At 35.1% G+C, this 14,118-nt stretch overlaps 1 pseudogene; it reads left to right on the top strand.

Annotated features, from left to right (window-relative positions):
• Nucleotides 1-272: 272 nt before the first annotated feature.
• Nucleotides 273-7,846, top strand: LOC146397861 (keratin-associated protein 19-4-like; annotated as a pseudogene).
• Nucleotides 7,847-14,118: the final 6,272 nt, after the last annotated feature.

Below are 14,118 nucleotides of genomic sequence, written 5' to 3'. Positions count from 1 at the left end.
ACCAACTGGCTCAAGGACATCCTAAATAGGAAGCTAAGTAAGCTGAACTATGTTAATGAAAATAAGGCCTCTCTCTGTGTCAGGAGACAGCAGGTTAATGAGTTATAACATTATAGCTAATATGCAGAATGACACATAGGAAGGCAATACACACAGTTTATCACATGTTCTGACCAGGGTGTATAAGCATCCTTCTCTTCAAGCTGACATCCATGCTTAGGATCTTGTGTTGAACAGCAAACCAAGCTCACAGCCCCCACCAGTCTGATACCATGAGCCATTATAGCAACAATTATGGGGGTTGGGCTTCGGCTATGGCGGCTTTGATGGCCTGGGCTTTGGTAATGTTTTGGATATGGCAGTTTCCAAAGACTTGGCTATGGCTGTGGCCATGGAAGCTATGGATATGGTTCTGGTTATGGAAACTTTGGATATGGCTACAATTGTTGCCCATCCTTCTGTGGAAAATATGAATTTTCCAGCTTCTAGTGAATTCTATCCTAGCAGCCCAACATTTGAGGCCATACAAGGATTTTATGGCTAAAATAGCTATACCAAACAAGATTACCCAGGATCAAACCAAGATCAAAAGTATTTAAAAATCTAAATTTTAGGAACTTTTATTATTTCATAATTGTCTACTTCTGATCTCTTAATGTCTCTTTTTTTAAAAATAATGATTTTTATTTTTTCCATTATAGCAGGTTTGCAGTGTTCTGTCAATTTTCTTTATTTGTGTTTTCCATAATTGTGGAATTTCTCTATTGCTTCTGCAATAAATTTTTCTAAGTTAAAACAGCGTCCATGCCTTCTATTTTGAAATTTAACTTAAAATATCAAAGTGGGGAGTTCCCGTTGTGGTGCAGTGGCTAACATATCCGACTAGGAACCATGAGGTTGTGGGTCCAATCCCTGCCCTTGCTCAGTGGGTTAAGGATCCGGCATTGTGGTGAGCTGTGGTGTAGGTCGCAGTCGTGGCTCAGATCACGCGTTGCTGTGGCTCTGGAGTAGGCTGGCAGCTATAGCTCCGATTAGACCCCTAGCCTGGGAACCTCCACATGCCACGGGAGTGGCCCAAGAAATGGCAAAAAGACAAAAAAAAAAAAATATATCAAAGTGAACATTTGTTATTGAACCCAATTAACAATAAAAAAAAACTACTCCATGAATATCTAAATTAATAGGAAATCTTACGCTCGCCCATAGGGCTAAATAGATACACACAAACCACAGCACTTAGTTGAAATAAGATTTTTTTTCTCCAAACAATAAACCAGATCTTATTCAGTGCTTTTAGTTGCACAACATTGGTATTTAAATCTAGCACTGAGAGTAACTTTATATATTTTCATATCTAGAATAACATGGAGGATAAATATTTTACTATTTTGTTAAAAATGATTTTATTTAATGCTTTTATTGATAAGAAAACAGAGAGATAGAATAAAATGTATTTGAAAATATATACTCAAAAATTAACTTTTTGTGAATCTCAATCATGTTTTCCTCATGGTCTGCCACAGTGTGACATGACCTTGTTTTTCAATATTATAAGCACACTGAAATATTTTGCCATTTGCCAGGGAAACTGAGGGAGCAGTTTCCATTCCTGGCCTTGCTCAGTGAGTTAAGGATCTGGCATTGCCGTAAACTGTGGTGTAGGTCGCAGACACGGCTTGGATCTGGTGTTACTGTGATTGTGGCATAGGCCAGCCACTGTAGCTCTGATTCCACCCCTAGCCTGGGAACCTCCATATGCCACAGCATGACCTAAAAATAAATAAATTAATTAATTAATTAATTAAAAAATAAAAATCACTGTGGTGTAGCCGCAGATATGGCTCAGGATCCTACGTTGCTGTGGATGTGGCATAGGATAGCAGCTACAGCTCTGATTGGACTCCTAGCCTGGGAACTTCCATATGCTGTGGGTTCAGCCCTAAAAACAAAATTATTATTATTATTTATTCATTATTATTGTTGTTATTACAATGCATTTGAAAGCCTTAGACTTATTTACTGAATATGTAGATGGATTTACTCAGCCAGATACTATCCTTTTAGTCAATTCAGGAAAAATACTGTAGCTTCACAGTAAGTAGATCGAGGTAGGTGTGTTTAGGGTGACACCATTGGAGACCTATAATCTTTAGTTTGACTAAAACATAATTTTGAACGAAAATGTTTTACTCCCTAACTGGATAATAGTGTTAGAGCCTGAAGAAAGAAAGAAAAACAAAAATCAAAATAACTATTTGGAAAAACTATTTGGCATTCTTAGTAGAATAGAACTTTATCATATTATTATTATTTTTTATTGGTACATTATATTGATTTGTCTCAGAATAAAGAAGAGCTTAGAAGAGCTCCAACATTTACTTCCAGGGAAAAGCTGTTACTAGTCCAGAGTAAATGCATCACAGAATCATCAGCCTCACAACTGAGGGAAGATAATCTAGAATTAAATAGGCAGACTATGACATCATTAAACCTGTTTGATTTATTTCCAATTTTATGGCTTCCTATTGACTTAATGAGAATGAAATATTCAATTTAACAACGGTCTTAAGATGAACAATGAAAATGGAATAAATTCTGAAAAGAGCAGGCAAAGGGATTAAGAAATGACATGAGGTAGCCAAGAGTTTCTTAAGACAAAAAAGCATTAAAGATAAAATTAAAAACTGATAAACTGGAATTCTTTTTTAAAAAGAAATTTAAAAATTCTGTTCATATATAGACATCACTTTAAAAGTACATAAATCATCTAGAGAGAATTTTTTTTTTCCCTTAGCCATAGCATATGGAAATTCCTGGGCCAGGGACTAAATCTGAACCACAGCTTCAACCTACACCACAGCTGTGGCAATGCCAGATCCTTAAACCCAGTGGGCCACAGTGGGAACTCCAGAGATAATATTTCTAAAACATAGATCTGAAAAAATACTTATACCCAAGTACTCAACAAATCAGTACTCAAATATTACAAACTCAAGTAAAAATGAACAAATTACTTGAATCACCCCTTCAAAAAGTTTATCTACCTGATCAATAAACATACATAATGGTGCCTAATATTATTACTCATTAGTTAAAAGCTAAGTTAAAACAATACTCAGATATTACCACTTTCCCACAAGAATGATTATGTTAAATAAGCTGAAAATAACGTGTCAAAGATTTAGAGCAGCTGAAACTTACATTACTGGTGGGGATGTAAACCTCACAATTATTGCCGAAAATTATCGATAAGATTTACTAAAGCCGTTGTCGAAATCTAGAAGAATACTTATCTCTAGCGAGTGATATTGACAAAAAAGGAGTGATAGAGTCACTTTAGGCATTAGGACATACTTGGTATGGGTAGTGTATGTCTGGTTGCAAGAATTCATCAAATTTTACACTGAAATTTATATAAAATATAGTTCATTATTATGTTAAAAAAGAACCAAAGCAAATGAAATGAAGGTTATGGGTGTTCCTCTAAATTCAGAAAGCCATTTGCACGTATTCTTCCTTTAAATCTTTATTGTTTAGATGTGGTCACCGAGTTACTCATGCCTGTCAGAAGCAAAGAATTAATTCATCCTTTCAACACTTATTTGCGGTGTTCTTATTGCATGGTAGTTTTTGGCAGAGGTAAATAAATCCAGCTGGGAAAATGCATCATTTGAAAATTATTTATAAGACTAAAAGAACATGAACACTGCATTTGATGTTATGTAAAATTCATAACTTAAGGACTAGATCCAAATGTTAAGGGCATAACTAGAAGAAATTACAAAGGTTTAGGGTCAGCTTTGGCTATAAGTGGCTAACTTCTTAGGCGTGGCTGAGGGACTTTTGCTCTCAATTGTCTTTTTTCACCCCTTATTTTTTAACATTATATCTACAATTTGGAGATTCTGAAGATATTTCCAATGATAATGTTATCTTATTGAACTTGACAGAGCCCTTAGATTATATTTTCTTCTAAAATCTAAGATCTTAACAGACTTTTAATACCTTAGTGGAGATTAATATGGTATTTCCTGAGAAGAAGAGGGGAAAAAAAAGAACAGAACAGACAAAAGGAATACAATGGGAAAACTGTAGAGATACAATAAAAAAGAAGTGAAAGGGATTAACTACAGATTGAATGAAAATCGATGAGTGTCAAAGAGAAATTTTACATACTTTACAATTTTATCTAGCTACCATAGTCTAATGGCTAATGGGAGACTGAGGACAGGATGATGTTTTAAAAGATATTGTGACATTTCTATTAGAATGGCTGAATTTTAAAACTCTAACAGCAAATGCTGGCATGTTTGTGGAGGAACAGAAACTCATTTATTGTTGATGGCAATAAAAAATTTTACAGCAAATTTGGAAGACTGCCGAGACCAGCTCAGCAGGTTAGGGCTGGAGAATGGGTGCTGTGAAACTTAAGGAAAAAGTTAACATTAAACAAGACACAGAGGTATTTATCTTAATTAAAGGTGGGAATGGGAGACTCAAGGTCTCAAGGACCAAGAGCCCCACCTCAAGAAACCACACTGCTTTTATTGTGCTCTTTAGGATTACATCAAGTGAGGAGGGGGTTGTAGGTGCAGGATATAGGGTTTTTTTTTATTATTTTAAAAGTTTTTTTATTATTTTAAAAGTCACATATCTGGTAGATGGTTAAGCTTTTACTCTGACCTTTAGGAATTTAACAATCATTAGCATTTGAGGAAGACTGGCATTAGCTATCTATGCATAGCATCTAGAGAATCATCACTGTCCTATCTGTAGCAACACAGCATGCCTAGGTTTGCACCTTGGTTCTCTTTGCTAATTCATATTCTGCTAATGACTGCTCATAAACCAGTTGGGGTCATGAGGTTCCTCTTTCTCTTATTCTTAAGAGAACGTATCATGCTGTGTAAACCGTGTGCCTAGACCAGGACATCATGTCCTCATTCAGCTGACCATATGAATAACTTTTGCCTTTAGGTCTTTGTGCTTAAGCTTAAGTCATTTACCAGCACTGCGACTGTTTTTCGAGCAGGAATATGGAGTAAAGTAAAGCAGAACAAGATGGAGTTTTCAGCAAAGAGGCTAAGAAAATATTGTAGAAACATGTCTCCTGACAAAAGACAGACTGGCAGGGGTTTTTTGTTGTTGTTGTTTGGTTTTTTGCTCTTATAAAAAAGATCAAGGAATCATTCTCCTTGATATTTACCCAAATATGTTAAAAACTTATGTCCACACAAAAACCTGAACACAGATGTTTATAGAAATTTTTTTTTTTTTGTCTTTTTGTCTTTTGTCGTTGTTGTTGTTGCTATTTCTTGGGCCGCTCCGCGGCATATGGAGGTTCCCAGGCTAGGGGTTGAATTGGAGCTGTAGCCACCGGCCTACGCCAGAGCCACAGCAATGCGGGATCTGAGCTGCATCTGCAACCTACACCACAGCTCACGGCAACGCCGGATCATTAATCCACTGAGCAAGGGCAGGGACCGAACCCGCAACCTCATGGTTCCTAGTCGGATTCGTTAACCACTGTGCCACGATGGGAACTCCAGATGTTTATAGAAATTTTAATTGTAATTGTCAAAACTTAGAAGCAATCAACAGCAATAAGTGAATGGATAAACAAACTGTAGTGCATCAGAGATGTAATATTACCCAGTGATAAAAGAAATGATCAAGTCACAGAAACATATGAAGGGATCATAAAAACTTATTGCTCAATGAAAGAATTCAATGTGAAATGGTTAAATACTGTATTATTCCAACTATGGTATTCTGGAAAAGAAAAACCAGGGAGACAATAAGAAGTTAGTGTTTGCAAGAGTCTGGGGAAAACGAGGTAAGACTAGGTGAAGCATAGAGAGTTTTTAGGGCAGTGAAACTATTCTGTATTATACTATAATAGAGATTAAAGACACACATTTGTCAAAATCCATAGATTAGTACAACACAGAGTGAACACTAATCTAAACTATATAGTGTAATTAGTTATATATCAATATTGGTTCATTAATTATACCTAATATACCATATTAATTCAAGATGTTTAATAATAGGGAAAATATGTACATGTGTGCATGTCTGCGGGGGGGGGGGTGGTGATTATATGAACTCTACACTTCCTGCTCCGTTTTTCTATGAAATTAGAACTATTCTAAAAACCAAGTCTATTAATAAAAAAAAACTCATATAATATGTTAGATATATGGGTGAAGAAATGGGAGGAGATGGTGATTGTAAATATGGGGAGGAAGATGTAATCTCTACTTTGGAAGCACCTTGGATAAATGTTATGCTAAAGAAGATGATCAGGATTCAAAAATATAATTTTAATATAGTTTTAAAATACAGCTACTTCTGAAATAAATCTTTTTTTTTTTTTTTTTTTTTTTTTTGGCTTTTTGCCATTTCTTGGGCATAAGGAGGTTCCCAGGCTAGGGGTCTAATCGGAGCTGTAGCTGCCAGCCTACACCAGAGCCACAACAACACGGGATCCGAGCTGTATCTGCGACCTATACCACAGCTCACCGCAACACCGGATCCTTAACCCACTGAGCAAGGGCAGGGATCGAACCCTCAACGTCATGGTTCCTAGTTGGATTCGTTAACCACTGTGCCACGACGGGAACTCCTGAAATAAATTTTTGATGACTGTGATTTGCCAGAAGTTTCTGAACAATTTCTTTCATGCTGGTCAAAGCCCATGGAAGTGTACAAAACAGAGAATGAAGAGTAACTATGATCTTACTTAATATTCATATATTAATATTTGCTCATCAATTGTAAACAAGGAAATTTTTTATTTTTCAAGTAGCATGAAAATAAAAAATTACGTCTGTTATGTTGGTCAATGCTCTACAATCAAAGAAAAATAGAATTTTTTTTCTAGAGTTCCTTACTAGTGTTCATAATATTCAAACTGATTCTTCCTGGCTCTCAAATGTTTTCGTTTTCTTATTTCTGAAAGAGATAATTCAGTTTTTTGGATAGAGCAATGCAATGCTTTAAAATGGTGTGACAAATTATAGATCTTTGAATTTGACAAATTTCTTTGATTTAATTTGTAAATGAAGTATAAAAAACAGAGATGAAGAAATGTTTAATTAAAAAACACATTATCAAATATGATTGCTACACCTAGCTATGAATTCTATTTGATGTCTGCTATGTCTAGACTTTGAAGATACAGAATCCCTTTTTGTAAAATGATGCACTAACTTTTTCAACCAGTTGTCTTGAGGTATAATTGACAAATATAATGGTGTATATTTAAAGTGTGAAAAGTGATGATTTGATAAAGCAATGCAATAAATCATAAGGAACACTCTAATTAGGCAACAAAGTGATCTCAAATATTTTAATGACCGTGAGGCCTTCTCCCTTTGTCAAGGGACAATGAATTAATGAGTCGTGTAAAGTATATGTAATAAAATAATGACATAAAAGAAGGGTATGCATGTGATTTATCACATACTCTGACCAGGGTATATAAGCATTCCTTTACACACTGACAATCACACTCGAGATCTTGTCTTGAACAGCAAAAACCAAACTCACCACCCAGCCTGACTACCAGGAGCCATTACAGCAACTGTTACAGAGGCCTGGGCTTTGGCTATGGTAGCTTTATTAGCCTGAGCTTTGGTAATGGCTTTGGATATGGTGGTTTCCGCAGACTGGGCTGTGGCTGTGGACATGGAGGCTATGGATATGGCTCTGGTTATGGAAACTTTGGATATGGCTACCATTGCCATCCATTCTTCTATGGAAGATATGGATTTTCCAGCTTCTACTGAAATCCTACCCCAGGAGATCAATGTCTGAAATTACAGAGGCCTTCCAAATTTGATCTCAGTAACTGGACAACAAAGCTCACGCTGAAATTATTTCCACAAAATGTTGTTTCTCAGAATTTTGGACATTTTTCAATTGTCCCTATATCTCCATCATAATCCTAGAATCCTCTAATTTTGCTTTTATAACTGACTATCTGTTCACTTTCTAATTAAAATATCAAATTTGAAAACAAAATATGTTTTTGTCTTGTTTATGAAATTCAATTATGTGTAAATGATAATGACTTCAATCTATTCAATTGTCAATAATGTACAGTATCTCCTAGGCTTAGAATCTTTTTTTTTTTCATATACCTTACAAGCATCCATACAGATAAAAAGATAAAGACAAATAATTCTAGAATAAAATGATAAAAATTGAAACTATAATGATTTAATATTTTTCATATCTTTCTTTTATTTAGATAATATTCAGATTTAAGTCAACAAAAAAGCAATGTCAATTTAACATACCTTTATAAACATTTATCAAATACATGTTTTTTGTCTTTTTAGTGCCACACCCATGGCATATGGAAGTTTCTGGGCTAGGGGTCAAATTGGAGCTGTAGCTGCCAGCTTATGCCACAGCCACAGCAATGCAAGATCCAAGCCACGTCTGTGGCCTACACCAGAGTCCATGGCAACCAGCTCCCCGACCCACTGAGTGAGGTCAGGGACTGAACCTACGTCCTCATGGACACTAGTCAGATTCGTTTCCACCATGTCATAAAGGGAACTCCTGGTTTATTTTAATTGTTATTTCTATTGACTTGGGAGACTGACCTTTGTATGGTTGATGTCAGAGAATGTTTTGCCTGTGTTCTCTTCTAGGAGTATTATAGCGTCTTGTTCTATGTTTAAGTATTTAAGTAATTTTGAGTTAACTTTTGTACATGGTGTGAGGGTGTTTCTAGTTTAATTAATTTACACACAGCTGTCCAGTTTTCCCAGCACTACTTGCTGAAGAGACTTTTTCCTATTTTATATTCTTGCTCCCTTTTTCAAAGATAAATTGACCTTAGGTACCTGGGTTTATTTCTGGGCTCTCTATTCTGCTCCATTTGTCCATATGTCTGCTTTTGTACCAGTACAACACTGTCTTGATTACTGTAGCTTTGTAATGTTGTCTGAAGTCTGGGTGAGTTCTGCCTCCTGCTTGTTTTTATTTCTCAGGATTGCTTTGGCAATTCTGAGTTTTTGTGGTTCCATACAATTTTTTTTTATTTTTTATTCTAGTTCTGTGAAAAATGTCATGGGTAATTTGATAGGGTAATTTAAATTTGTAAATTGCTTTAGGTAGTATGACCACTCTAATGGCATTGATTTTGCCAAATCAGGAATGTGGGATATCTTTCCATTTCTTTGAATGCTCTTTAATTTCCTTGATTAGTGTTTTATGGTTCTTGACATACATCTTTCACCTCCTTGGTAAGTTTTATTTCTATGTATTTATTTCTTTGGTTGCTATTTTAAAAAGTATTGTTTTTTTTTTCTATTCTCTTTCTAATATATAATTGTTAGTATACAGAAATGCAACTGATTTCTGAAAATTAAGCTACTTTGCTGAATTTGTTGATCAGTTTGAATAGTTTTTGTGTGGCGTTTTTAAGGTTCTCCATATATAGCATCTTGTCCTCTGCATATAGTGACAATTTAACCTCCTCTCTTCCAGTTTGGATACATTTTATTTCTTTTGTTCATCTGATTGCTATGGCTAGGACTTCCAATACTATGTTGAATAAAAGTATTGAGAGTGGATGGCCTTGTCTTCCAGATTTTTGCTGGAAGTCCTTCAGCTTTTCTCCACTGAGCATTATATTAGCTGTGGGTTTGTCATAAATAGTTTTCATTATGGTAAGATATTTTCCCTCTAGACTCACTTTGTTACAAGTTTTTATCATGAATCAGTGTTGGATTTTGACAAATGCTTTTTCTGTATCTATTGAGATGATCATGTGGTTTTTGACCTTTCATTTGTTAATGTGGTGTATGATGTTGATTAATTTGTATACATTAAACCATCCTCATCAACTTGGGATGAATCTTACTTGATCATAGTGTATGATCTTTTTTATATGTTCTTGAATTCTGTTGTCTAAAATTTTCTTGAGAATTTTTGTATTTCATAGAATTCGCTTGTGAAGACATCTGCTCCTAGACTTTTGTTTATAGGGAGTGTTTTTATTACATATTCTATTTCATTTCTAGTGATCAATCTGTTTAAATGAACTATTTCTTCTTGATTCAGTTTTGGTGGGCTGTATGTCTCTAGAAAGTTGTCCATTTCTTCTAGTTTGTCAAATTTGTTGTCATATTCACAGTATTCTCCATGCTGGTTTTTTTTTTTTTTTTAATATTTTTGCAGTAGCCATTGAGATTTCTCCTTTGTCACTTATTTTGTTTATTTGGGTTCTCTCTCTCTTCTTGGTGGGTCTTGGTGAGTCTTACCCTTTCAAAGAACCAGGTCTTGGTTTTATTGATATTTTCTATTGCTTTTTTTTTTTAATCTGTATTTTATTGAATTCCTCTCTGATTTTTATGATTTTCTTACTTCTGCTGACTTTAGTTTTTGTTTGTTCTTCTTTTTCTCATTCTTTTAGGTGGTAGGTTAGTTTCTTGATTTGAGAGGTTTTTTTTATTTTTGAGGAAGGCCTGTATTGGTATGAACATCCCTTTAAGAATTGTTTTTGTAGCATCCCATAGGGTTTGAATGGTTATGTTTTCATAGTTATCTGTCTCAAGGTATTTTTTTAATTTCCTTTTTGATTTCCCTGTTGACCCATTGGTTTTTATAATACGTTGCTTAATCTCCAGGTAGTCAGTTTTATCTAATTTATCTTCCTGGTGTTAATTTCAAGTTTAAAGCCATTGTGTTGAAAGAAGATGCTTGATAAAATTTCCATGCTCTTAAATTTGTTGAGATTAGTTTTGATCCCAATATGCGGTCAATCCTAGCTAGCATTCCATGTGCCCTTGAAAAGAATGTATAGTCTGGGTTTTTTGTGGGGTTTTTACTTTTTGATATAATATCCCGAAAACATCAATTAAGTCTAGTTGACCTATTTTGTCATTTAGGATTTCTTTTGCCTTACTGATTTTCTATCTTGGGGATATGTCCATTGATGTGAGTGGGGTATTAAAATCTCCTACTGTTATTGTACTCCCATAAATTTCTGCTTTTATGTCTGTTAGTATTTATTGTATATATTTGGGTGCTTCTATATTACGGGCATATATATTGACAAATAAATATCTTCTTGAATTGATCCTTTTATCATTAAATAATGCCCTCCTTTGTCTTTCTTTATGGCCTTTGTTTTGAAGTCTATTTTGTCTGATAAAAACATTATGATTCCCAATTTCTTGTGATTTCCATTTGCATGAAATGTCTTACTATGACTTCACTTTCAATTTATATGTGATTTTTGTCCCAACGTGAGTTTCCTGCAGGCAGCACATTGTAACTCTTTTTTTTTTTTTTTTTAATCCATACGGTCATTATGTCTTTATTTATTTATTTTATTTTTTTGCCTTTCTTTTAGGGCTGCACCCACAACCTATGGAAGTTCCCAGGCTAGGGGTGGAATTGAAGCTGTAGCTGCTGGCCACAGCCAAATCATAGCAACTCAGGATTCAAGCCACATCTGCAACCTACCCCACAGCTGATGGCAATGCTGGATCCTTAACCCACTGAATGAGGCCAGGGATCAGACCCACATCTTCCTGGATAATATTTGGATTCATTACTGCTGAGCCACAAGAGAAACTCCTTACTATGTCTTTTGATTGGAGCATTCAGCCCATTGACATTTAAGGTAATTATCCATAAATATGTATCTATTGCCATTTTAAACCTTTTTTCCCCAGGTGATTTTATGATTCTCCTTTGGTTTTTTCTTTTTTTTTTTTTTTTTTTTGGTTGAATAATTTCCTTTTATTTTATGCTTGTGTCCTCTATTTGTTTTTGTGAAGGTATTTTCATTTTTTGTGATTGCCATGTTTCTCAAGTATGCTTACCCCTTCCTATATCTGCTTGCTTTAACCTGACAGTCATACAGGCTCAAACACATTTAAAAAATTCTGGATTTTCTTACTTTCCTTCTCCACATTTTATGATTATGATGTCCTTTTTTACACCTTACTGTTTATCCTTCTGCTGTTCTTGGTGTTTATTTTCGCTTTTACAAATAAGCGATTTTTTTTTCTTTTAGATCTGTATACTGGCTTATTTAAGTGATTACTTTCCAGTTTTGATTTCCTCCATCTTATACCTTCTTACTTCTTTCTTTTTAGAGGAGACCTTTCACTATTTCTTTTAAAATGTGTTTATTATTGTTGTATTCTTCTACTTTTTTTTTTTTTGATTGTTGTTGTTTTTGGAAAAATTCTTTATTTCTCCTATTTTAATCGATAATCTTGCTGGGTAGAGTATTCTAGGCTGGAAATTTTTCCCTTTTAGAACTTTGAATATATCTTGCCACTTTCTTCAGGCCTACAGTGTTTCTGTAGAGAAATCAGCATTTTGGGGGTTCCCTTATAATTATCTATTTGTTTTCCTGTTGCTGCCTTTAGAATCTTCTTATCTTTAACTATTGACATTTTTGTTCTAATATGTTTTGGTGTAGTTCTGTTTGTGCTCAACTTGTTTGGGGCCCTCTGTGCTTCCTGTATCTTGATATCTGTTTAATTTAGATTTGGAAAGTTTTAACCAAATTTTTTTTATTGTTATTTCCCACAAAACACTTTTTTTTCCCCCACTGTATAGTATGGGGACCCAGTTACACATATATGTATACATAATTTTTTCTCCCATTGTCATGCTGCATTGTAAGTATCTAGACATATTCTCAGTGCTACACAGCAGGATCTCATTGTTAATCCATTCCAAAAGCAATAGTTTGCATCCATTAACCCCAAGCTCCCAATCCCTCCCACTTCCTCCCCCTCCTCCTTGGCAACCACAAGTCTATTCTCCAAGTCCATGATTTTTTCTTTTCTGTGGAAAGGTTCATTTGTACTGTATCTTAGATTCCAGATATAAGTGATATCATATGGTATTTGTCTTTCTCTTTCTGACTTACTTCACTCAGTATGAGAGTGTCTAGTTCCATCCATGTTGCTGAAAATGGCATTATTTTGTTCTTTTTTATGGTTGAGTAGTATTCCATTGTGTATATATACCACATCTTCTTAGTCCAGTCATCTGTTAATGGACATTTGGATTGTTTCCACGTCTTGGCTATTGTGAATAGAGCTGAAATGAACATGCAGGTGCATGTGATAGTGAAAATACAAAATTTCTTCAAATATATTTTCAATCCTCTTTTCTTTTTCTTCTCCTTCTGGAATCCCTAATATGCAGATTGGTCTGCTTTATATTCTCTCATAGATATCTTTATTGATTTCATGGTTTGTTTTTTTTTTAATTTGATTTTCTGTCTGCTTTCCTGATTGGGGGATTTCCATTATTCTTTCTTTCAATTCATATTCATTCCTGAGCATTAGTCATTCTGCTCTGCAATGCTTTTAACTCAGCTTGTGTCTCTGCAAATGAATGTTCTATTTTTTCTTGGCTTTGCCTTATATTTCTAGTTCCTTTCTAAATTAATCTACATTATTGTTCATATTGACTCTTAATCCCTTTGGTATTTTCGCTATCTCCTTTTTAAAATCAGTGTCTGTTAGACTGCAGAGGTCTATTTCATCGTTTTCTTCTTCAAGGGAACTCTCCTATTCTTTTAACTGGGAATAGTTCCCGAGCTTCATCATTTTGCTTATATTTTTAATATTCTGTGAGTTTAAGGAAAACAACTACCCATATTTTTATTATTCTGTGAGTTCGAGGACTATTTATATGCAAGAGCATCCCTGCATATGTTGTGAGGGCTTACCATAGCTATATCTATCTCTATTTCTATCTCTGTCTCTATCATCTCTATCTCTATCTCTATCTATATATTTGCTTGAAGGCTGATTTTGTTTTGGATGCTTGCTGTCCCTTTCCTCAGTGTGTGCAGGCTGTTATCCCCTTGATAGGACATGTGCTGGTCTATGACCTGCATGTGCTTCTAGGGAGATGGAGGCAAATGGCAGGGCCTGTAGCTAGGCCCTCAACAGTGGCAAAGACCCATGGGGAGGTGACACAGGCAATTCCTGGTTGCTGGATACTGAGAAGGGACATAGACCCTCAGGGAAGTGTAAAGCAGAGCCCAGAGGCTTTGGCAGTTGCCCACAGCAGGGTGTGTGCATATCCAGGGAATCGAGGGCAACAGGTGGCATTCAG

This window comes from Sus scrofa, chromosome 13 (genome assembly GCF_054392235.1).
Source record: "Sus scrofa isolate SSC_HxYL_T2T_F1_AM1 chromosome 13, Sscrofa_HxYL_maternal_Yorkshire_Landrace_v2.0, whole genome shotgun sequence".
NCBI classification, from domain to species: Eukaryota; Metazoa; Chordata; class Mammalia; order Artiodactyla; family Suidae; genus Sus; species Sus scrofa.
The sequence above is the reverse complement of the archived record's forward strand: the minus strand, read 5'-3'. Positions and strand labels throughout refer to the sequence as shown.